Source organism: Excalfactoria chinensis, chromosome 21, assembly GCF_039878825.1.
Source record: "Excalfactoria chinensis isolate bCotChi1 chromosome 21, bCotChi1.hap2, whole genome shotgun sequence".
Taxonomy (NCBI): domain Eukaryota; kingdom Metazoa; phylum Chordata; class Aves; order Galliformes; family Phasianidae; genus Excalfactoria; species Excalfactoria chinensis.
The window spans coordinates 5710896-5734745 of NC_092845.1; the positions used below are offsets into that span (position 1 = coordinate 5710896).

General features: G+C 52.0%; 1 protein-coding gene across 2 annotated transcripts in view; it reads left to right on the forward strand.

Annotated features, from left to right (window-relative positions):
* Positions 1-5404: 5404 nt before the first annotated feature.
* The window catches only part of PKNOX2 (PBX/knotted 1 homeobox 2), a 58555-nt gene continuing 40109 nt past the window's right edge, over positions 5405-23850 (forward strand). For both annotated transcript variants that reach the window (XM_072354786.1, XM_072354787.1), the window contains exons 1-2: positions 5405-5513; positions 7426-7546. The gene's annotated coding sequence lies outside the window, so the exon portion shown is untranslated. The remainder of the gene's footprint in view (positions 5514-7425; positions 7547-23850) is intronic.

The following is a 23850-nucleotide window of genomic DNA, read 5'->3' on the forward strand; positions in this document are numbered from 1 at the left end:
TGCCACCATCCAACCCCAGCCAGCAGCACCGGGCTGCGGCCCAGCAGCAGGGAGCTGTGAGAGGTGGGACAAGTCGAGTGGTTTCCTCAGCAGAGCAGAGCGGGCAGAGCAGAGGAACTGATCCCTTGCACCACTGTAAAGCTTGCAGTGCTTCAGCTGAGTGTGGGCTGGGTTATCAAATACGAGACCTGCTGATGCAGGTCTGTCCTACCCCTGATTTCAAGACGGCTGAATTGCTAAATATTTTTATTAGCAGCAAATTTGTGGCTTGCTGGAACTAATTTCACGCCCAGTAGATATGGAGCTTAAGCTGGGGATGGCGTTAAATTGCTCTCTGGTACGGGTGTGTAAGCCCTTTGGGGATGCTGCTGGATGGGAGCAGGTGCCAGGCTCCCTTTGGGGCGTTGTTTTGGGTTGGCAACTCTGGGGCTCACCTGCACAATGGGAAACGTGTCTGTAAAATGCAACAGTCTCATAGGTGTAGCTTTGCTTTTGGAGAGGCAAAGCTTGCTGCAAGCGCAGAGGGAGCAGGCGGTGAGGCTGGGAAGATGCTCTTTGTGTTTGAGGGAAGCATTTGGCATATCTGTGCTATTTGGGGCATTGCAAGCAGCAGCATCCTGCGGTTCTTCGCCACATCTGGAAGAGGCTTTTCCATTGCATTGCTGCTGACGTGGGATGGGTGTGGTGACGCTCCACTCATTGCACAGATGGGGAAGGTGGTCTGTGGGCGGGCACTGGCCTGGGTGCAGCTGGGTCGGGTGCAGGGCAATGGGGCACAGGGGCTGTGGGCTCTGCTTACAGCTCTGAATGCCCAGGGCTGTGAGTGAGGGCTGCTCTGCCCCGGCATCTCCCCAACGTCACGCACAGATCAGCCAGGGGATGAGTTGCCCTTTTCCAAAGAGAATCACTAATGAAAGAAAGTTAAAATAATATAGGAGAGTTCATAATGGCTCCGGTGGGGATACAGCTCTCTCTCGCAGGAACCCATTTCGTATTATCTTTCTCCTGCTCATGGCGGAAATCAATTTTAATAGCGGTGACAGGAAATGAGGATGTAAGACTTCAAATAGAACAAATCCTGCAATGCTCAGAAATAATAAAATGGGATATGAAGTCACTTTTTAAATAAAAAACTTGATCTTGTCAAGAGAAAAAGCGCCTTAAAGCGCCCAAACGTGCTGGGGTTGGGGCACAGAGATGGTTCTCACCCCCATGATCACAACCCCTGGGCAGCAGCACAGCCTGAACCTGGACTCCTGCTGCTTTCTGGGGTCTGTTTTCCCAGTCAGACCTCATGAAGGGGAGAAAAGAAGGCCTGGAGTGGGGCAATGTGCAGTGCCATATCTGCATACCTGGTACTCCAGCTGGAAGACACCACGTGGTTGCAATGGAACTGTTTATTAACTGTTATTGCTCTGTTTATTCATTGTTACTGTTCTTGTATCAATCATCATTGGTGCAGTTATCAGTCGCTGTTATTCTGTTTCTATAGGAGCCCACTGACACTTTTTAACCCAGGGTTGTCTGGAGCTTTTCTTCTATAAGGAAAAGTCTGCGGAGCCTCCCAAACCAGGATGGGCTTCTGCAGACACGATGCTCCCTAAAGCACATCTCGAGGTGTCCGTGCTGCCACTTCCCATTGAACAAATAGGAACGTGGTCACTGCTTCTGTTGCTGCTCCAGGACCTTTTCCAGCACCAAGTGCCTCACGGTGGAGCCACTCGATGGAACTCCCCACACTTAACTTTAAGTGGCTCATCATCATTAGATCTTTCGGTATTCCTCGTAATGGCGTTAATCACGGGCCACTCATTAGATTTTAATGTGGCTGTAATATGTTCATCCATTGTCATTCAGGTGCAGTTTGGCTCACTGGAAGGGCCGTGCGGTGTCACTGGGGTTTGATGGCAACACCTTGAGTTCCCCTGATTGTCAGTCAACAACCAGGCACTTTTTGGCCTTCAGGAATTAAATGGTGGGGTTTTCAGTGCCGCTGGGTTTATATCAGATCACACTGGGGACATCTGAGCTGACAGCTCACAGCTTTGTCCCATCATCAGCCTGGATGGGGTCACACCTCCTGGGGGCATCCCAGGGCTTTTCTGCTCCTCTCCAACCTGATTTTTATTGCTGATGGATGGGAAAAAATAAAATAAAATAAAATAAAATAAAATAAAATAAAATAAAATAAAATAAAATAAAATAAAATAAGAAAAAGGAAAACAATGAGAGAAGGGAAGGGAAGCGAGTCCTTTTTGCCACACTGGGCTCCATGACTCTTCCAAACCCCATCTTGTACCCCCACGTTCTCCAAGCACACTTTTCTATCAGCCCTGTGGTTTGGGCTGGGATCTGTAGGAAACACTTCAGCTTTCCCAGGTCCATCTGTGAGTCTCTGTGCTGTCTCCAGCAGGTGCATTACGAGGCGTTTGGGTGGTAGATGAGATGCTCCTGGGGAACCTGGGCAGGAAATCAGAAGCTGGCTCATCAAATGGCCTCCTGTGATTGCAGCACAAAGTCCCGGTCACAGCAGGGGCTGTTAAAAGGCAGAACCAAATCTGTGCAAACTTTGGTGGGTATCATTTCAAGAGAGACCAAAAAAATGACACTAACATCGGGATGTAAAGCTGCTCAAAATTCAAAGTTTATAGTCCATCTGTCTCTTTGCTTCAGGGAGCCTGTATTAAATTTATTGCTAAATAAAACAAATAAGCCTAGCAAAAATCGGCACCCAAATCTGCATACGCAGATGAGAATTAGCACACGTCTCTTGCTATGATGGCTGATTCTCAATTTGCATCTTTAAGGAGTTGTGACCAGAGCTGCATCTCCTGTGTCCCTGTGGGTTGGGTGAGCCCCCAGCATGGACCGAACCCAAAACACTGCAGTTTGAGCCCAGATCCACCGGGCTGCAGCAGCACAGAGCGTGGATGGGAACGGCGGCTGGGAGACCCCGAAGGAGCAGCAAGACTTTATTACGGCTGGAAATTAAACATTTAAAAGCAGCAAGTTGGCAGTGGGGATTTTCTAATAAAAGCCATCTCGCCTGCCATTTACTCAGCACTTCCATCCGAAAGGACCCCAGCATGCTTTCCCAACTCAGCAAGGTGTCATTAACCCCTGCCTGGCCGATGGATGCTATCCCTCCTGGTGCCTCTGGATTATTGATACAGCCTTCATTACATCCCCTCTGCACTTACCTGTTCGGGGCTGTTGGTTCTATGGGCTGTCATGAGGATGTGCAGAACGCACCGTGCCCTCTTGCTATTTGTTTTCCAGCAGCAAACAGTGCTGCTGCGCTGCTGCCATGAACCTTTTGGCTTTGCTCTTGTCCCCGGGAAAGTTGTGAGCTGGGATAAAGGTAACATTGTTGAAGTTGCATTGGATGACAGTGATGGACCACTCTCAAAACTCGGTGGGATTTGGGCAAGGCTGGGAAAGCACGTGAGCCCTAAAGGACCATCCCAAATAGCAGCACTAGCTCAGCACTCAGAGCTGTAGGGCATGCAGGGGGCTGGGAGCAGCCATCCGTCCTCAGTGTGGTCCATGGGGCTCCTTGGAGCCATCCTGGCTGTGTTTCAGGTCAGCCATGTGGGGCTGCGCTGTGTCCTCTGCCCAGCAGCGCACCTCACCGGGCTCACCATCCACGCTCCCACTGTTTTAACATCTATTGCTTCATAATGTACCCTTCTCCTCTCCTACACATATTTCAGGGCATTTCAGCACCTCCCATCACACCCCATCACCCTGAGTCCAGCACCGGCTCCAATGCAATCCTGGAAGGAGAACTGAATTCATGGCACAGCGGTCAATGGCAGCATGAAGCAGCAGGGTGAGATTTCGTGTCTCCTGCAGCCCCTTGTGTAGAGATGTAAATACGAGAAGCGATCTGTGTCGCTGCAACTGCCAAATGTTTAATATTTTAGTAAAGTTGCTCCGAGTGCTCTTGCCACTTCGCACAAGGAACTCGGCGTGCTCTTGAATAAGTGCTAATTAGTTTGCTCTAATTGCATATTTACAGCTTCGAGTGCACAAAACACAGCCTTGCTGTGGGTGCGTGGTGCAGAGACCCTATTTTTGCCAAAAGGATTTAATTTTAGGGAGGTTTCCATTTCCTGATGTGGGACGGGGAGGTTTGAGCAAGGACTGGGGGCTTGGATTCCCTTTGCAGCATCACCCTATGGAGGAGAAGATGTATTTAATATTGAAGTGAGCGTGTTTGATACTAAATGGGGTGTATTTTATATCAAAGCGGGTGCATTTGGTATCAAATGTGGGTGTATTGGATACAAAGCTGCAGGAAATTTGGAAGGAGTTTGCAGTGAGAGCCAACAAGACTGAGCCAAGAGCTGCGTCCCACTGTGCAAACCTGCAGTCCCAACCCCAGAAAGGCCGGGGTGAGCTGGTAGGGCAGAGATGGTATTGTAGGGCAGAGATGGTATTGTAGGGCAGAGATGGTATTGTAGGGCAGAGATGGTATTGTAGGGCATGGGATGGTATTGTAGGGCAGAGATGGTATTGTAGGGCATGGGATGGTATTGTAGGGCATGGGATGGTATTGTAGGGCACGGGATGGTATTGTAGGGCATGGGATGGTATTGTAGGGCATGGGATGGTATTGTAGGGCATGGGATGGTATTGTAGGGCATGGGATGGTATTGTAGGGCATGGGATGGTATTGTAGGGCATGGGATGATATTGTAGGGCATGGGATGGTATTGTAGGGCATGGGATGGTATTGTAGGGCATGGGATGGTATTGTAGGGCATGGGATGCTGCGGGTGTCGCTGGGGTGGGGAACGACCCTGAAGCATTGGGAACTGACAGTGGATGAGCCCCACGGCCCCGATTCGTGCTCCAAACCCGAACCAACACAGAATCGCCATCAATCACCGCCCCGGCACTGACGTGCTGCGCGGGGTGCAGTCAGAACACACGGGAATATGCGGAGAAACAGGAATTTCAGCGCGTTTTTCCCCTTTCGGTTTTATTTAGTGCGGAAGGGCGGCCGGGCTGCGCGATTTTCCTCTTTCATTGCGCCGCGCTGGGGGCGCCGGGCGCGTTTTTTTTCTTTCCCATCGAGACGCCCCATGTCAGAAGTTTATTTCCAGGAGCGGGGAAATAAAACGGGGGCGGCGGGCGGCCCTGATACGGCTCCCGGCGCCGCCAACGTCCGCGGTCGCTCCCACTCGCTCCCACTCGCTCCCGTTGCCCATTGTTGCAGCTTCGCGCGCCGCTTCCAGCGACCCCCGTTTCCCTCCGCGCTCCGCTCCGAGCAGCGCCCGGCCCGGCCGAGTCCCGCCGTTGCGTCGCGCAGCTCGGGAGGCGCGGCCGGGCGGGCGCGTGGCGCGTGTCGCGTTGCTCCGGGTCCGGGGGCGGGATGCGGGCGGCGCTGCGCGCGGCGGGCGGTGCTGCGCGCGGCGGTGGGCGGCGCTGCGCGCGGCGGGGCCGGGCGGGCGGCAGCGGCGTCGGGGCTGTCAGGCCGGTGCCGGTGTGATGAAGATTGGCGGCAGGTAGGCGCTGTCACTCAGCGGCGGGGCCGCCGCGCGGGGGCGGGCGGAGCCGAGCGGACAAAGCGGCCCCGGGCGCCGGGGCACGTGCGGCGGGCGGCGGCGGGCGGCTCCTCCGCGCCCTCCTCCCGTTTGCGCTCCGGTGCGGGAAGTAACTTGGCGTTCCGCTGCGGCGCTCGCGGCGCCGTTTCCCCCCCCCCCCCCCCCGCGCCTCTCCCGGTGCGCGGCTCCCGGCGGCGGTGCATAGCGGCGGGGGACCGGAATGTGACCCCCCCCACCCCCCCCTCTCTTCTTCCCTTCCCTTCCCCCTCCCCGGTCATTGCAGCGCTGTGCGGCCGCGCGCTGCTCTCCGGCCGCGCGGTGCTCGCGGCGGGGCCGTTCCCGTTCCCCCCGGGGGGTCGCGGTGCGCTCCGGCTCGGCGCGGTTCCTGCCGGTGGTTGCGGCGCTGGGGGACCCTCGTCATCCCCCCGGCGGTTTGCGCGCCCCAACTCGGCCCGTTGCAGCCCCCCGCCTCGTGCGATGCGCCCCGGCTGCTCGCGGTCCCCGCAGACCGCTGCGATCTTCCCCCGGCCCCTCGCGGTCCCCCACAGGGGGCTGCGTTGCCCCCCATCCCGTTGCAACGCGCTGCAGCTGCACGCGGTTGCCCTGACCCGTTGCAGTCCCCCTGTTCTTTGCGGTGCATCCCAGCAGCCTGGAGCCCGGTCGGCCCGTTGCAATGCACCCCGGCTGCGTGCAATAGCCGACGGCCCACTGTGATACACCCCAGCTGCGTGCAGCCCCCGTCTCTTGCAATCTCCCCCCTGCCCATTGCAGTGCATCCCAGCAGTCTGCAGTCCCCCAAAGCCGTATCAATCCTTCCTGGCCCATTGCAGTGCCCCCCAGTCACTTGCAGTTCCTCTGACCCATTGCAATCCCCTGCCTTTTGCCGTGCACTCAGCAGCTTGCAGTCCCCCTGTCCTTTGCAGTGCATCCATGCTGCTTGCAAATCCCCCTGCCCCGTCCCACTGCAATTCACTCCAGCCACATGCAGGCACCCCAGCCCACTGGAATTCCCCCTGTCCCACTGTTACCCCTCAGCTCTTTGCAACACAGCCCAGCTGCTCGCCATTCCCTGAACCCATTGCAGTCCCTCCATCCCGTTGCAGTGCACTTCGAGTGCACCCTTGGAGTAACACATAGAGCTGTGGAGCACCACTCCAAAAGCACCCGCCCTGCACAGTGTTGGCCAACCACCAGCCCAGGGTTGAAAGGCTGAAACACCGTTTTTGCATCTTTTTGCCTCCCTTCATGCCCGCTCCCCTCCCCAAGGTTTGTGTCTCTGCTCTTTGTTTGGGTATTGACCCCATAACAGATATCTGGGGATGCAGACTGGGGCTCCCAGCCCCTTTGGGGTTTTTATCATTTATTTTCCTCACTTCATTGAAACTTTCCCTGCTGTGTTTTCCCAAGTTTTTGGTTTTATTTCTCAGCCCCTTTTTAAAGAAAACACAAAAATCCCCATTTTGGGACTGCTTTTGGGTTGACGGAGGTACAAAACCCAAACAGTGCCCATAGGAGGGGCACATTCCAGCACTTTGGGGTGGGTGGAGGGAGACATTGGGATTCCCCCCTTTTTCCTCCCACTCCCTGTTTACCGAACTCCTCCTGCTGAGGTTTCCCATATTACGAGGGGCAAAAGTTAATTGACCACATCCAGTGATGGGTGGGGAGCACTGGTGCAGGCGGCAGCGGGGGAAGGACCCCGCATTTCTCTGCTGTTGCACCCAACCCACATTTTAATTCACATTAATTTTCGGTCACACTTCAGCCCACGTTTCAGCATCAATATCTGCATTCATATTGCAATATTGCTGGCTTAGAAGCTCCAGCCCTGACCAGACCTCCTCACTTTGCATGGTTTTTTTTGCTTTCCCAGGGAACTTTCTGATGCTGAGCAGTCCCTGCCCCGCCGCCCGCCTGCACCTCCCATCCCAACCCCAGCAGATCTGCAGGGATTCAGTGTCCATCCCCCAGACGTGGCCGATGCGCAGGTGTAGGTGAGCAGAGTGCGGTGCCGTGGGCTTGGCTTCCCCCAGCATCTACAACACTGTGGCTGAAAGTACTTTCTGACAGCGGCTGGGGTGGGTTCCCCACCTGAGGGTGGATGGGGAGGTTGGAGGCGGTGCATGAAAGCATGGCGTAAAAATATACGGGGCTCAGAGTGGTGCTGCATTAGGAAACACTGATTGAACGTGTCCAGCTTTGTGTTTTTGGGCTGAGTGCTCTCCTGGATCCCTGTGCTGTGCTTTTGCTATTTCTTCCCTTGCAGAAGTTCTGAGTGCAAACAAGTAAATGCATTTTCCCATAGTTTTCCAAAGGTCTGCTGTGCAAAAACAACCCAAAAGATTTGTGCTGTCTGGGGGAAAAAGTCATTTTGGTATCACAGGTTTTGTCTGAGCGCTGCTGCTTTCTGCTGACTGCACTTTTCGGGTCCAATTTGTGCTTTTTTGGTGGTGTTTTGAGTTAAGCTCTAGGGTTGGTGTTAACTTGCAGCTGTCCCACGTCCCCACTGGTGGCTGTTGTTGGAAACGTCTCACAGAGAGGGCTGAGCGCAGAGCAGCTTTTCCCCTAATGAGAATTGCAATTGGAATCCTGTTAAGAACAAACGGCCGCTAATTAGAAAAAAATTATTTTGCGGCATCATTAGCCCAGAATGTGAAGATTCTGCCTCAACACGGCAGCGCTGGGGGAAATGGGTTTAATCCTTGCAGGGACGCGGTGCCGGGGGATGCTCCAGGTGGAAAATCCAAGGGAGAATCCCACGGGATGGCCCCAAAGCGCAGCTGGAGTGGGACGGCCCCGCAGCTGTGTCAATACGACGGGAATTCGGCCTTGGCTCCGCGCTTCCCCCTCCCCTCCTCTGCCAATAACCTCGTGTTGGGCTCCAGCGTGCGCTGATAAACTTAAATTGGTGTTGGTTCGCTCTGTGTGCGCCGTGCGGGGCAGGGCTGCGTCTGGCGCAGCGGGATTTTTCTTCATTTAAAAAAAGAATGAGGGCAAAGTGCCGTTTGGTCATCGCTGCTGGGCGATGCGGCGCTGCTAACGAGATGCAGATGCTGGAGGCAGCTCCGGGCCGACGCTCACGACCCTTCAGTGAGTGTGGGAGCGAAATCGCCCCGAGCCGGCCCTGCAATGGGAATTCTGGGGTCACACTGAGAATTGTGCCCAGCTCCAGCCCTGCCTGTTGGCATCCCGCAGCACCAGGTGGGCATCGTGCAGCACAAGGCAGAGGGAGCGCAGTGGAAGGGCTGCGTGCAGCCACGCGCAGATCCTCTCGACCCAAACCCTGCGTCCCGCCAGGAAGCTGTAACCCCACATCCCAACACAACCACAACTCGAATCCCATCCCAACCCGTATCCCAACCTGCATCCTAACCCTTCCCAAATTCGGGAGGGCAGCTGCAGTGCAATATGATTGGAGTGCCTCAGGAAAGTGCCACCAGCTCCGTTATGTGCGTAGCTTTCAACTTTAATAAGGTGTTGCAAAAACTATGAAAATAGTTATAACTAAAACCACATTTTTTCGGCTCACGCTGGCTCTGTTCTGCGTCCCTCGGCCACAATGTCTGCCTTTGTACACCTCCATAAAGCTGTTGGAGCATAGTGAGGAATGGCAGCGGGGCAGGATGGGGGTTAATGGACACGATGTGGATATCCGAAAGTCCCAGGCTGGGTTGGAAGTGTTGCAGGCAATGTGTTTTATTTCTCTTTCAAAACCAGGATTTGGGGCATTAAAAATCGTATCGCGCGGGCTCAGGAGGCTGACCTGAAATCCCCCCAAAAATCAGAAGGTGTTGAAACTGTTGCTGCACGTCATCCCCTACTGTAGGGCCGGTGGGTTTGGATGCCTCGCTTTGTTGGAAGGTGCTTTATAGGTTTGCAAAGCCCTTACTGTGGTTATCAGCACTGCTCCCAGCTGCGTTAGGACAGCGCTGCCTCATCCCATCCAATTCCCACCGCAGTGCTGTGAGCTGGAGCCTGCTTGTGCCCCAGATGTGATCCAGCGCTGCCCAAGGGTGGGCACTTCTGATTTTTCTCATTTCAAGCTTTACATTTTTTCCTCTCCTGTCCCAAGAATTGACTTTCTGGCACTCTGGTCTCCTCATCTTCCCTACATAAGAAGACTCCAAAACACAAAGTTTTTGGTCTTTTTTTTCACCCCCCTATTTATCCACTTTTGAGCATCCCAAAGAGTAGAGCTGGAGGACAGATACAGCAAATCCCACTGCAAAACGAGCGGGCTGCTTCCATGCTGAGCACCCGGGGGGTGCCCAAGGTTATCTCAAGGTGGGATCGCGTCGCTCCCCACAGCCCTTCCTGCTGGGATCTACTTCGGGGGCTGTTAGTATCCCGGGGGCCGGAGCTGTTATCTCTGCATGCATCGTGCATTCCACTCTCAGAATTAATTGCACGGGCTCAGAGCATCATCTCTGTCCTGCTGCTTGCACATCCATGCACTGAGCTGGGGAGGGCTCAGCACACCCAGCAGTAGTGTCTCTGTCCCTGCTCCTGTTTGGAGTTTTGCTACAGAAATAGAGTTTGCAAAACAAAGGAGTGGTTTCCCATCCCTGCAAACTTCCTAACCAGCCATGCACCAAGCTGCTCCCCCAACACAAGTTGCAAACATGCTTGTTGAATTTTCCTCTTTTTCCTTCTTGAACTCAGTCTTTTTTCAAGGAAGCCCCCAAGCCAGCAGCACCCCAGCCTTTGCATCACACCACCGAGTGGGGGGGTGGCAGAGGTGAGGAGTCCCGTAGGTGCGGTTTGCAGAGCCCTCTTTGTCATGCTCCCTTTGCGGAGTTCCTTTTTGCAATGCTCTTTTTGCAAGCCCCACTTACAGCATGTCCCTTTGCAAAGCCCCCTTTACAGCACCCAACTTTGCAAACTCTTTAAGCTAAGCAACCCTTGCAAACTTTCTTTGCATAGCCCCCATTGCAAACATTCCCTTTGCAGAGCCATCACTCCAACACACCTTTTCCAATATCCCCTTTGCAAAGCTCCCTTCATAGCACCCACCTTTGCAAACCCCATTGCAAAGCCCCTGTTGCAAAGACCTCTTTTCCACTGCTCCCTCTGTAAAGTCACATTTCCATCGCCCTCTTTGCAAAGCCCCCATTACAAAAACCCTCTTTGCAAAGCCCCCCATTTTAAAGCTCAGTTTGAAACACCCCGTTTGCAAACACCCATCTTGCAACGCCTCATTTGCATCAATGTTTTTGCAGAGCCCCCATTTGCAAAGCTCCCATTGCAAACACCCCATTGCAGAGCCTGCCATGTTGCCCCTGGTGGTGCATTTTGCCCCCCCACTCCGGTGTGAGGCAGAGGGGCAGCAGTTTGGCCCCGCTCCAGCCCTGGGCTGGGACACACAGCACCCTTCATGAAACCAGACAGAATTAAACCTTTTGTTTCCTGTTTGCAGCCCGCCTTGGCTGAGGCCGGGAGCGCTCAACAAACCCTCCTTTGTACTAATTTAATTAATCGGGGCGGCGAGGATGAGAGTGGGGCTATAAATACTGCCCCTTCCCAGGGGCAGGAGGGGATCACACGGTATCACTGCCAGGTTGGTGACCCCGCAGCACCACAGTGGTGGATGTGGGAGTGCAATCTGGGAGGAAGAAGGGGATTTTGGGGAAAGGCACCAACGTGGTGACAGTCACTTTTGCAGTGCTGCTGTTGCACGTCCTCCCAGAAAGCAAATGTTTTGCCCCAGCATTTGCAGAAGACAAGTTTGGAGTTGTGTACAACTGAGCAACATGTGCTGGGAGTGGGGTGGGGGATTTGGGTTTGGTGCAAAGGACCCACGTGATTCTGCTTTGGGGTGATGGGTGGACAAACGCCTCCTGACCGCCCGCATCATTTCAGTGGGATATTCACTGGTCTCTATGTGCACTCTGAGGTTTTTCCACCCAGTCCCTTTGCAAATGAGGAAATCAGAGAATGCAACACAGGGCAGTCATATGGCAGGGGACTGCCATAGAAACCCTTTGGGTTAATGTATGTAGTGCTGGTGCTATTTCTGGTGGTTAAATGGGAGAGGGTTTGCCCATTTATTTTGGGACTGCTGGGTGATGTCACATGAAACCTGGAGAATTTGCTGGTGAAACATTATCTCGGCCTTAAAATAGCTGCACTGTGGCATGGCCGTAGGGCTGAGCTTGGGGTGAGGTGTGTGGTTGGGCTCCCAGCCTGAATTTAAGGGAAAAAGCAGTGTTTTGGTCCTTGGAAGGTCAAATGCAAAAGGAAAGATGTTTTTCCAGGCAGGGGCCTTTACTCCTGGCTCAGTCTGGGGGAAATCACAGCAACAGGATTGGTGGGAACACGTGGTGCGGGGGAACTGTGCTGCACTCCATCGGGAAATCCCAAATCCAGCACGGAGGGCGAGCATCCCCCTGTTCTGTGCTCCTCCTGCCTCCGCTGCAATGCGAGCACACTGCTGATGCTCCCTCAGCATTCTGGGGAAGAAGTCAGGTATTCCCACTGGGAAGAAGCAGCGTTGGCTTTGCCAGTGGGCGACGTGGGAGGATGTCCATCCTGCCACATCAAAACTATGTCTGGTAATTCCTTAGTGAGAGTTGTCGGGGATGGCAGCTCACTGGGATGTGCTGGAAACGAGCCCAACAGCATGAAGTAAAACTCTGTTTTTTTCCCCAAGTGTTGATGTTGGGGCAGTGGAAAGCTCCGATTTGCACAGTCCATCCCATTCTTGGGATGTTTCAGAGCGCAGTGACATCCCCAGCCGTGTCGTGTCTCTATTTACACAACCCCTGGTAAATACTCCACATCCGCTTTTAATCCTGGTTTTCCTGGAATTTAAGGGCTTTGGTCACGCTGAAAGTTTCTGAGCAATGGTTCTTCATGCTGTTTTTTCACTCCTAAAGGAGAAATGTGCATTTCCCCACCCCTCCCCGCAGGAAAGGGAGCACACACACCATTTTTGTTTAGTGCGAGCAGAAACCCCACCAAAAAGTTTAAGTTTCAAAAGAAAACATCCAAAAAAGCCCGAATAATTCCACCATCGGTCAGTATTTCTCTGCACAGGTGAGGGATCCTCGTGTCATCACCCAAAATGTTGGGGCAGAACGTGGCTTTGCCATTGGAGCAGTGTGAGCACAGCGCAGCCCATTGGTGTGCCATTATTCTATTAGTTTCAGAGCTGGTGTTAAGTGGACATGATTCCTTCCCACGGACCATTAGTTGTGTTTTATTGCTGGCCTGATGGCCATTACCCTTTTTTGCTGGTGCCTTCCCCCATTAGGTCTGTACAATTAGCAAAACAGGAGTGCAGGGTGGGGAGTGGTGGCAGGGCTTCAGGGTGCTGCACAATGGGAAATGCTCTGCACTGTGCTCCTTGCAGGCTTTGGGATGGGATGGTTTTGGGGTTGTTTTGGGTGGCCCATTGGATGGGAGCAGTTTTTTGGTGCGTCACCCATGGGTCTGCATAATGTCATGCAGTGGGCACAGCCACATGGGCAGAGGTCCTGGCAGTGTGGGTACATCACCATAGATGCTTGCTGGTATCCAAATAGGTGAAATTCCAAGCTGAAGGTCCCAGCTGGGCTCCTGAGGTAGTTTCTTTCTCCCCCAGGTGCTCAGTGCTTTCCCTCCTCTCACTGTGGCTGTGTTTTTTGTTTCGATGCAGCAGCATCAAGGTTCTGGTGTGCAGTCGGTGCTGCCTTGAGGAAACCTGGTGGTGAGCTGAGCCCTGGGGTCCTTCCCAAAACTCTGCATCTGCCTTTTACATTGAAATCCCGTAGGCAGGCCTAAAAGGAAAACCTTTTGCATGCAGGGAGAACGCAGATAGTTTGCTCTAAACTCAGATGGAGTCAGGAGGTGGTAAATGTGTTGAACGTTTGTGGTGATGGCAGCGTCGGGTGCTGAGCTCCTCGTGCGGCCTTTGGTGATGTCTACAAAAAATCAGTTCTGATGAGAGCACCTTCAGCTTTGTAATCAATGGTATAAATAACCTCTTCTGTGCAGGGAACCTCGCATCCTCGTTAGCCCTAATTAGAGCTGGATTCGCTTCTCATCAGCAGGGGGCGGTGACCTCTGCTGGGGACAACCCAGGGACGCGTGGCTGCACAGTGGGACTCCTGGGGACAAGGTGCTTCTGCCCTGTGTTGGGATGGGGAACTTGTCTGTGCGATGGTTTCTGCCTTCATCAGTGCCCAGAAGGGAGTTCTGTTCTGAGCCAGGGAGCTGCCCTGCAGCTCTGGGGATGCTGTGATTTGGGGTGCTCTGTTTTGGGGCACGCTGTGACTTGGGGGATGCTCGTGGACCAGCCGCCAGCCGGCACCTGGTGGTTCAGGCTCTGCTCCTGCAGCTGTGGGGCCACATTTATGGCTTCCCCCACCCAGATTCACACCTCTCCTCCAGCTCTGGGATCTGCCCCTCTGCGGCAGGCTCAGATATCGCCGCTCTCCCCTCTCATCTAACAAACACCTCCCAGAGCAGTGTGGGTGTTTCTTTCCCTTTGCGTCGGCTGAAACCCGAACTCGTGTTTATTTCTGTTCCTGGTTGTCTCCCCGTGAACACAGCCCATCCCGCACAGCACTGTGCCCCCTGCATGGCATTGCTGTTGGATACGGAGTCCTTTTGCTGCAGGCACCCAAAAATAGCCGGGGTTGGTGCTGAGCAGAGCATCCCTGTACTGTGCACAGCTTTCTGCCGCATCGCCCATGGAAATGCCCATGAAGATCCCAGCTTTGCTGTCCTCGTCTCCCTGGAATCGTGGAGCATTTCAGTTTTTGTAATTAAAAGGTGCTGCTGAGGAGCAATGAGTGCACTGTTTGCAACATCTGCAAACCTTCCAACTCTCTTTGGCTTAAATTTTAGCAGAAAGCCCCAAACTGCCTTTTCTTTCCGTGCTGCGCTTCAGCCACCTGCTATTGACTGCAAGTGCTCTGAGGCTTAATTGGAGTTGCTTAATTACCCACCGGCATCAGGTGGGTCATTCCTTGGGGTGCTTTGTGTGTAAAGGTCCATCCCCAGCAGCTGCCCCAGTGGTTGCCAACAAGACTGTGCGATCCCATAGGAGCTGGGTGATGGTTTGCATTTCTTTGCACAGAGTGGCAGATTCCCCAGAGATGTCTGTGGGAAATGGAAAATGGTCGCACTCTTCTTGAGAGGGCTGATGGTGGTGATGGAAGGAAGTGCTGATGATGGAAGAGAAGTGAGTGTGAGAACACCCACGTTTTGGGGCATTCCCTGCACTGGTGTGCTCTCCTCTGAGCGTTGCTTGGGAATGAATGGGAAAAAAGGTCCCCATTGCAGAAGAGATAAGAAATGGAGGTGGAAGGGTCCGAAAGTGCCAGAAGGAACAGGTTGCTGCGTTGGGCTGGCCACGAATTTACTCATTTTGGGGGAGCCTTTTCCCTGTGCCTGCTGACACCACAGGGAGGTGTTTTGCTTTCAGGGATTTCTCCTTTTCCCTCCTCAGATGTGTTGTTGGAGGTGAGCAACTTTGGCAATCGCTGTTGAAAAAGAGTCATAAAATGATGAGCACTGCCCGGCCATATATGAGCCCATGGCTGAGCTGGTACCCATTTTTATGAGCTTTTTTTTTCTTTTAAACGATCCCGGAGTACTTCCTGGAAAACGAAGCCATGAATTGATGCTTTTTATAGGTCGCACCATAACGCACTAATAAAGCAAAAGGTTAAGAGAGCGGCCGTGTCCCCGTCCTCTCCTCCCGCCGGCTGTTAGAACAGCAGATTCTAAATCATGGCGACTTATGAAGTGCGGCTCATGGTACCGTCAGCCAGTTCAGCTCTCCCCATCGTGCCGTGCATCTCTGCACCACTGCCATCACCTCCCCATGTGCTGAACAAACCTTCCCGGTGAAACCTTTACAAGCAAGAACATGAAATATTTCCAAACTGTCCTTAAAATAGCCAGAAACGGCGTCGTGAGTGGGAATGTGGCTCCCCAATATGCTTGTTGTTGTTGTTTTTGGTGCAAAGAAGACATAAAATGGCATTGGGTTGGTGCTCGCCAACTTGGGCGGTGGAAGAGTGGGGTTTGCATTCTGCAGAGCAGCCCTCAGGGTGAGCAGCGGTGGTTGCAGAAGGTCCCATACCCACTGTGTGTTTGGTGCCCCAGGGGGACCCCACTGTCACCCCGACCCCATCCCCACCTCACAGAGGCGAACCACAGCGATGGAGCTGCTGGAGTTCCTTTCTCAATTAATGGCTTTGTTTAATCATACCCCCTGTCCAGAGGAGTATTGTCTTACGGATAATTTCGTTTGCCTAACGAGATTTTGCTAATTAAATCTCCTTTCGGTCGGCATGGCTCTCCCTGCAGGATAGGGGAATGTTTGTGGATCCGCTGCCGGCTAAATAAACCTTTCCACTCCGCTACCAAAGAAAACACGGGGACTGCAGGAGCCAAACACTGTTTGCAAATTAATTATCTGCTGCGGCCCTGGCGAGGTGCTGTGTTGTGCAGGGTGCTGCTGGCGGTGCTGTGCTGTGCAGGGTGCTGCTGGCCATGCAGTTCTGTGCAGAGTGCTGCTGGCCGTGCTGTGCTGTGCAGGGTGCTGCTGGCCATGCCGTGCTGTGCAGGGTGCTGCTGGCTGTGCCGTGGGCTCTGCCACTACTGCAAAGCGTGCATCTTGGAGCAGGGCTTTGGATCCCCAGGGTGGTGATGCAGCCCTGAAATGGTTCAGGGGGGAACTTTGGACGTCGGGGCCTTTGGCAGCATATTTGAGTCCGGTTGCGTTGCAGGTTTTGGGACATCTTGCAGGAAAACCTCAGAGCTTTTCATGTGGCACCCATTTAGCACCTGGTTAATCACCATTAACTCCTTGGCACTCGCTGCATTTATGTTAATGGTGACCCAATTAAGCAACACTCATTACCTTGCTCTGTCACTCAGCTAAATCATTTTCCAGAGAGACAGCTCAGGAAAATCGCTGTCCCTTTTGCTGGGGCTCCAATGGAGAAGAACAAACTCTGTTACCTCAGGGTGTTCATTGCGCTGCCTTTGTCCCATTGCAGCACTCCAAAACGGCAATGCTGATGCTTCTCTCTGTTTTTTCTTTTTTTTCTTCCCTTTTTTAAAAAAAACCTTCCTGCAAAACAACTTTCTATTTTTCTTCCACAAGTTTCACACATTTCTCCTTCCGTTTTTTGGCTTTTCTGGCTGCAGTTGTGTGCTTGGAGTGCTGCTGTGCACGCTCTGCTGCTCGTTGTGCATGCTGCTATGCATGCTCCCATCCTCAGGCTCTCTTACTGTATGCTTCTTCTGTGCCCCCATGCACACTCCCTTGCACGCTCCCAGCTTCTGTGCACACTCCCTCTCTCCCCTCACCCTCTCGTGCCATGGAGGCATCCTGCAGACCTGAACATTCTGCATGCAGCCTTGCTGGGTGTTTAATAATATCTAATAATGCAGCGTTGCAGCATAAACACTGTCTGCGGCTCATCGGAGGCAGTAACACTAAAAGTTACAGGGAGCACTTGGGGAATGGTGATAACACTTCTGAGAGGCAAATAATTGGCGACCGAGGAGAAATATGGAAAATGGAGAGAAAGAAAATATGTGTGTACTTGTATATATTAATGAAACATTAACTCTCTGCACGGGTTGACTTCCACAGAGCTGGGGGTGGGATGAGGGTGCGTGGCTGGAAACCCGACCATAAGTAAAGAGAAAAGAAAATAAAAATGTTTTATCTCCGATCTCTTTCTGTGATAATGATCTTAACTGATTGGAGATGGCAATAGAGCTAAAGGGAAAAACGTGTGTGGTTTTTAAATGAAAGTCGCCGTGGCTGCGTGCATCCCTGCTGCCCGTGGGGCTGGAAGGTTGGGTCGGGAATTCCAGCTTCATGCACCAAGATCAGCTCAGGAAGGTGGCATTGCCCCAAAGCACTGGAGCAGAGATTGGGGGGATGTGACTCCCAGGGCTGGGGCTGCGTCCGACATCCACTGAACTGGGCAGGTGGGATTATGAGAGAAAAAGCGTGCCATTTTCCACCAGCATTTCATCCAAAGTTGGTTGAACGTTGCAAATATGGAGCCAGGTTCTGCTGAGCAGAGGTTACGGTGCTAAAGGGAAATCCCGCAGCAGGCACCCAGCAGCTCGCCCCTCCTTGCAACAGGCAGCTGCCAGAGCTGCTTCTGGGGCCAATCATTGCACTTAGGGGCAGGGAGGAAGGTTGCTGGATGCGCTGCAAACCCATTTGCAAGGCTCTGCATCCCACCGACCCCATAGAGTGGCTGAGGTGGGAACAGAATTCCAGCTGAGGTTTATGTCCAGTCGGCTTTTGAGTAGTTCCAAGGATGGCGATTCACCATCCTACCACCCATCCACCTCCTCCCCACCTGCACCACCCCTGAGGCTCCTGACCTGGTGCAGAGCCCACCCTGTGCCCTTCTGTGCCCAGAGCATCACGCACGTGAGCTCATTCTTTGGGGTTTAACCCATTTCTGTGCTTTTCCTCCCCATCGGGCTGTTCTCAGCCCCAGGCTGAAGGAGATCCCGAGCGGCTGCGTTCTGTGCGTCAGGGCTGTTCTGAGCACTGCGTTCCTTGGCCGTGGGCCAGGCTGGAGCTGGGGCTGCTGCTGCTGCCGTTGCTATTTCCATGCTCTTTTCTTTTGCTTCCGAGGACAATTAAAGGAATATGTGGGCGCTGCTGCCTCATTGCAACATGAGTGCACAGAGATGTGAAATTCGGTGCTATTCGATGGCGCAGCCCAACACGTCACATCCACATTGTGAATGTGCCAAAATTCCCTGCCAGAAAATAAACTGCTTTGTAGGTGTTTTTCCCCAGTTTAAGTTCCAGAAACTCATCTCCTGAGCGTCTCCCAGCAGTGCCAGGCAGCGGGCAAAGAACCTTCCTGATGGGTCAGTGTTACGTTTTGGGGCAAAAGGCAAAGTTTCCTTCACTGTTCCTCTCCTTCTCTGTGCTCAGTGCTCGCCACCCCGCTGTCTGTTTTTCCTTGCCGAGGTTCAGTTCTAATTATGTTGATTTTCTCCAGCCCACCCCCTCCTGGAAAGCTTATTAGGGTGAATATTTTTATTTATTATCATTTCGCCCAACTCCTGCCAGCATTTCCAATTACTCTCGCCGCTTCCTTGTAATTGTCTTTCTGTAATGGCTCCGAAACAATTGCGCTAAATGAGGTGTCTCCGGCAAGATGAGGGTTTCACTTCATTAAAGGCTAATGTATTCTCAGCTCCAGCTCTGTGGGGCTGGCGTGGAAGGAAAAAGGGGAAAAAAAAGAAAAAGAAAAAAAAAAGAAAAAAGAAAAAAGAAAAAAAGAGATTTAAACAGCTTCCTTTATTTTATTGGGAACAACTTTCCAACAGGAGAAGCATTTGGGGATTTTTGCCTTTGGTTGAAGGGAACCCTTTGGGAGAAGTGGAGCGTCCTGTTGGGGAAGTGCTGACTGTGGGGGAAAAAGGCCTGTGGGGTCAGGGAGGTGAAGAGTGGTTCTCAGTGACGGCTGCGCCGAGACTTGCAGAAGTCTGGGTGCATTTGGGTGGTTTTTGCTCCCTTTCTGCACCATGAACGTTGTGTTTGTGTCTCCATCCAGGCGTGCAGCGTTCCCTTTCTCCAAGTTGCCACTTTTTACTTTCTCACTAAATGTTGGTTTGATTTCCTTTCTCTAAGCTCCGTCTGCCTCACAGAATCCACCTTATTTCCCTTTTTTCCCCTCTGCCATCTGACAGGAGTTGCCTCGGCTGCACAAAGCGGCACTGGAGGAGTTCCCCATGCTGCAGCTGAGTCCTCCTTGCCCAAAATTAGAATAATTATTGCTGCAAAATACACTTTTCTCTTAAAATGCCGCATCTGCGGAGCAGCCAAGGCCGGCTGCAAAGCTTTCTGCATTTCCATCAAATTTCAAGGCTCGCTGGGTATTATTCTTGAGCCAGAATCAGAAATTATTCTTGTTTATAAAAGCATACATGTATATTTTTTCTCCCATTCCCCCCTCTTTTCTATTTTCTGGTTATTCCTGGCTTATGGGGAGGACTTCACCATTTGCTCTGTTGGAAGGCTAAGAAGCAGGGCTTAAAATTTGAGGGTTTCCTCTCGATTTTTAAGGGTTTTCCACAGTATTTCTTCAGGTCCTGATCCAGCAAATGGCTCAGGGCTGCTCCAACACGAGCATTGCGAGCATCAAAATGGGGCTTCAACTAAACTGAGTCAGAAACTGCAGGCAAAAGCGTCCAGTTGGGCAGAGTGAGACCGCCTAGAAAATGATGTGTGCAAATGGAGGTCTGAATGTGGGGACAACCCACTTTGGAATTGCCACTAGTGAACACTGCAGCTGCAAAAATGGCTGTTTTTGGAAGCAAGCAGCAAGAGGATCCCCCAGCAGGGGGTTAATACTGAAACCTGGGCATGAAGGAAGTTGCTGAAAGCGTAACAGACATCAAAAAAGTGGAATTATTGCTCTTTTAGAGTGGAAAATGCCCAAACCCCACCAACATGTGTTGCCCAGGGAGGAGTCAGAGAAGAGATGGAAGTTTGATACAAGATGAAAAACAGGGTGGTTTTTTTTCCCACATGTACAAGGACTTGGGGTTGTGTCTTCATCTGTCTGTGTGATGATGGGAGCACAGTCAGCTGTGCCACATGCCCACACTGCTCCCAGCCCAGCACCACGCACCCACGTAATGCCAGGAGATGGATGGAGACAAAGTGCTGCTAAAACAGCTGCAGGTTTACTTAAAATAGAGGTCTGGAGTGACCTTCAAGCCTTCACCTCCACTGTGGTGCGCACTGTGGGGTTTTTCCTTCAAAATGTTATTCTGTAGGGATGCAATCTTTGATAAACAGCAAATGGAGCATCTTTAAGTGGATGAAGAACACTGAGAACTCAGCAGAAAGTGCCAAAAAATGAGGATTGCTTGGAGTGGCTGCCGGAGGAATGCCATAAATCTGCAGTTCTGGCTTTGGAAAATGGGGATGGAAATACCCTAAAAGCAAACCTTGCTTTTGTTGTTTCTACATCACTTTGCTGCACCGTGTAGGGGGACAGCGAGCGGATGGCTGTTAGCAGCACAGCTCTGGGAACGCCTCCTTATGGATTTTTCTTTCCTGGGAACACCGTTATCAGCTGAAGGAGGAGCATGTTATTTCAGATGGGTGCCAGGAGCAGCACTACTTCAGTGCAGAGAAAAGCAAACCGGAGGGTGCAGGGACTGCATGGATGGAAGAGCTGAAATTCCTGATTATAAAAGCCCTAAGGTGGCATAAAAAGCTGAAATCCCTAATTATGGAACATCTGGAGGTGAGATGGCATGACCTTGCTGGCAGCTGGGGATACTCAGCACCCTGAGGATGATGGGGCTGCTCTGTGCAGAAGGGTTTGGATCTGAAATGTGCCAAAAAGTGTCTCTGTGTTTTCTGGTTATTTTCGTCCAGCTAATGAAGTACTGCAGCCTTAGGTGACTGTGTCCTCTGTGCTTCCAGCCCACCCGGAATCCTGGCAGTGATGGCAGCCAGTACCTTCAGCTCTGTTCTGGGCTGCATCCTTGGGGCAATCGTTGGTTATTTGTGTCCAACTCAGCCATTGTTTCCAGTCTGCTGTTAGATGGATTGGCTCTAGCCAGTGTCCTTGCTTTGACTTCATGAGCATCTTGGGTTTGGATGTAGCTGGCAGCCTCCTTCTGATAATTGCACCCACAGGCTCAAGCTGGTCCTGCCCAGCATCTCTACCTGATTCCTGCCAGCCTTCTTCATTTAAGGTGAAGGTAATTCCCAGCTCAGCTCGCACAGTGCATCCATGCCTGCAGTGCGTGTGCAGCTGCTGCACAAACCATGTGCTTCCTGCATTGCTATGGCATTTATCCAGCAGTTTTCTGACCGTGTCCTGGCAGACACAAGGCCAGCTGCCTTGGTCTTGTTTTACAAAAGCAGGGTGGGAAGCACAGCTCATCCTCAGAGCTGCAGCCTTTGCAACAACTGAAACAGCTTAGGCCAGATGCATTGAATCAATGCACTGAATTTGCAGCATATGCTGGGCAATGAGGAGCTTGTCTTGTTTTTTTGTGGGGCATGTAGCCCTCACCTTTCCGACAGTGTTTGGAGCTTGCAGCAGGCCAGCAGCATGCACAGTAACTGCTGCCTTTCTGCGCATTGCTCCCCGTGCCCCACCTGCACTGCCCTTTGCCAGGACTTTCTGCAGCCCTCCTGCACCACTTTCTGCATTCTGCTCTGGTTACACTTTTAATTTTGCCCTTATTAAAGCTTCCCAGGCACTGTCTCATTTCATGCCTCTGAGCTGAAATTCCTGGGCCAGGGCTCACACCTGGGCTGGTTCTGCTCCCATCCAGCAGCGCAGACATGAAAGCCGATGGCGGGGTGCTGTTCCCGGGATGTGTCTGCGCAGGTCCCTGTGCTTGGCACAAAGGAACACAAAAATTGAGTTTCTGAGGCAGGAACTGAGGCAAGGTTTGTCTTCTGGGGGTTATGTCTGAAAAAAAACACACACAAAAAACATCAGTAGAACAAGCCAGGAGGTTTTGCAGTCGAGCTGCCAAGTGGGGAGAGGTGCTTTTTGCAGCTTTCGCACAGTTTCTCAATGAGATGCAAAAACTCAAATGAAAATAATCCAACTCCTGCAGCAAGCTGCAGCGTGAGCGCTCTGCCCTGGATTTCCTACTCCAGACTTCCAGGAATATCAGTGCAAACACTTGTGCATGCACAGTGGTGGCAAAATGTTTCTCTTTGTGCATGCAGAGCTGCATGCAGCAGCACGGAGAGGTGGGAGGTGCATCCCCAGAGAGAGCCACGTGCAGCTGCACCCCTGTGTGCACACCCCTGATTTATACACAAACACACTCCATAACTTTCTTTTCTTCCCATTATCTCTAACCCATATACTCCAGGAAGTTTAATTTGTTCTCGCTGGTAATCACCATTAAATAGAAATTGTCTTTTTCTGTGTAAACACGTCATTAGTGGCGCTGGTTTCTGCAGGGTCCAGATTCCATTTTTATTAAAATGAAACACTTTTCGGCTCCTCACTGTGTCCAGAGATGAGCAGTGTAATTTTAACCCGTCGGGTTGGCCGCAGATAATTGCGCGGCGTTTGATTGGGGCGATTAGGGAGATTTCCTCTTTTCATGCCGAAGAATTTGCATTTTTCCCCTACTTCTCTGCAGCGAAGTCATGCTTTTGTACACAGCCAGTTTTAATGAGCATTATAAATCCTAATGAATATATTTTCGACGTGCCTTTTATTGGCTTGTTTTCATTAGCAGAGGCCTAACAAACAGGTCTGGGTGGGAATGGTGGAGCGGTGCTCCACACCTCTGCTCCTCTGCCTCCCTCCCAGCAGCAGGGAGGTGCGTATGGCCACTGTCCCGTCCAGGAGCACCCGTTTTGGGGCTGAGTTATTTTGGAGCACTGAAAGCTTTTGCCATCTCACAGTCACAAAGTCAGACATAAAGGTGAACCAGCACCCCCTGTGCAGCTGTGCCAGCGCAGCACCACTCATTGGGAGAGGAGCTGGTTCCTGATATCCAACCTGAACCTCCTCTGGCACAACTTGTGGCCATCGCTTTGTGTCCTAAATGCAGTATCTCCCTGTATATGAGGAAACTGTGGTGCTGCAAAAAGTATGTATGTACATATATATATATATATTTAAATAGTGTCAGTAGCTGTGCAGCCAGCCAGCTCTGTGTTGTCTCTGCCATGTGGAGTTTTGAGGCAGAGGAGACAAAACTGCAATAAAATCAAATCAAATGCAGGCAGAGATCGCACTGCAAAGTTGTGAAGTAAGAATGATTTTTATGAAAGAGCGAACAGGTTTTGCATTGCCAAGTGGCAAAAGTCCAAACGTGCACGAAGTGGGGATTTGAAAAAATGCTTTGTGGAATTTCAAAATCCTGCAAGGGCATCGCATTGCAAAACCTTCGTGCAAATTGCATTGCATTGCAAAAAGAGCAAGCGCAGTGCATCGGCTTGTAAAGCCTGCAGATGGGCTGCATTGCACTGCAAAACTTGCAGCGTTCCTCAAGTGCCAGAATGGAGTCAGTTTATTGTAGTCGGCAACAAATTAGTTCCAGTAACTCCGCATTTTTTTCTGCAAGGAGGAATGAATTCCCTCTTCTGTTTCGCCTTTGGAAACTCAGGTTTAATGACGGGGATCTTTCTTTGCACAGAGGATTAACTATGCCCCCTTTTAATTCATAATCCCTTTATTGCCGTTCAGCTTTTGCTGTGACCCGCTGCATATCCTTTGGCTGCTGACACCAAATTTATCGCCTTATTATGAAGCCAAAAATTGTTTGCTTTCCTTTGGAGATCCCCACCCCCAGAGTTGCTTTTGTGCCC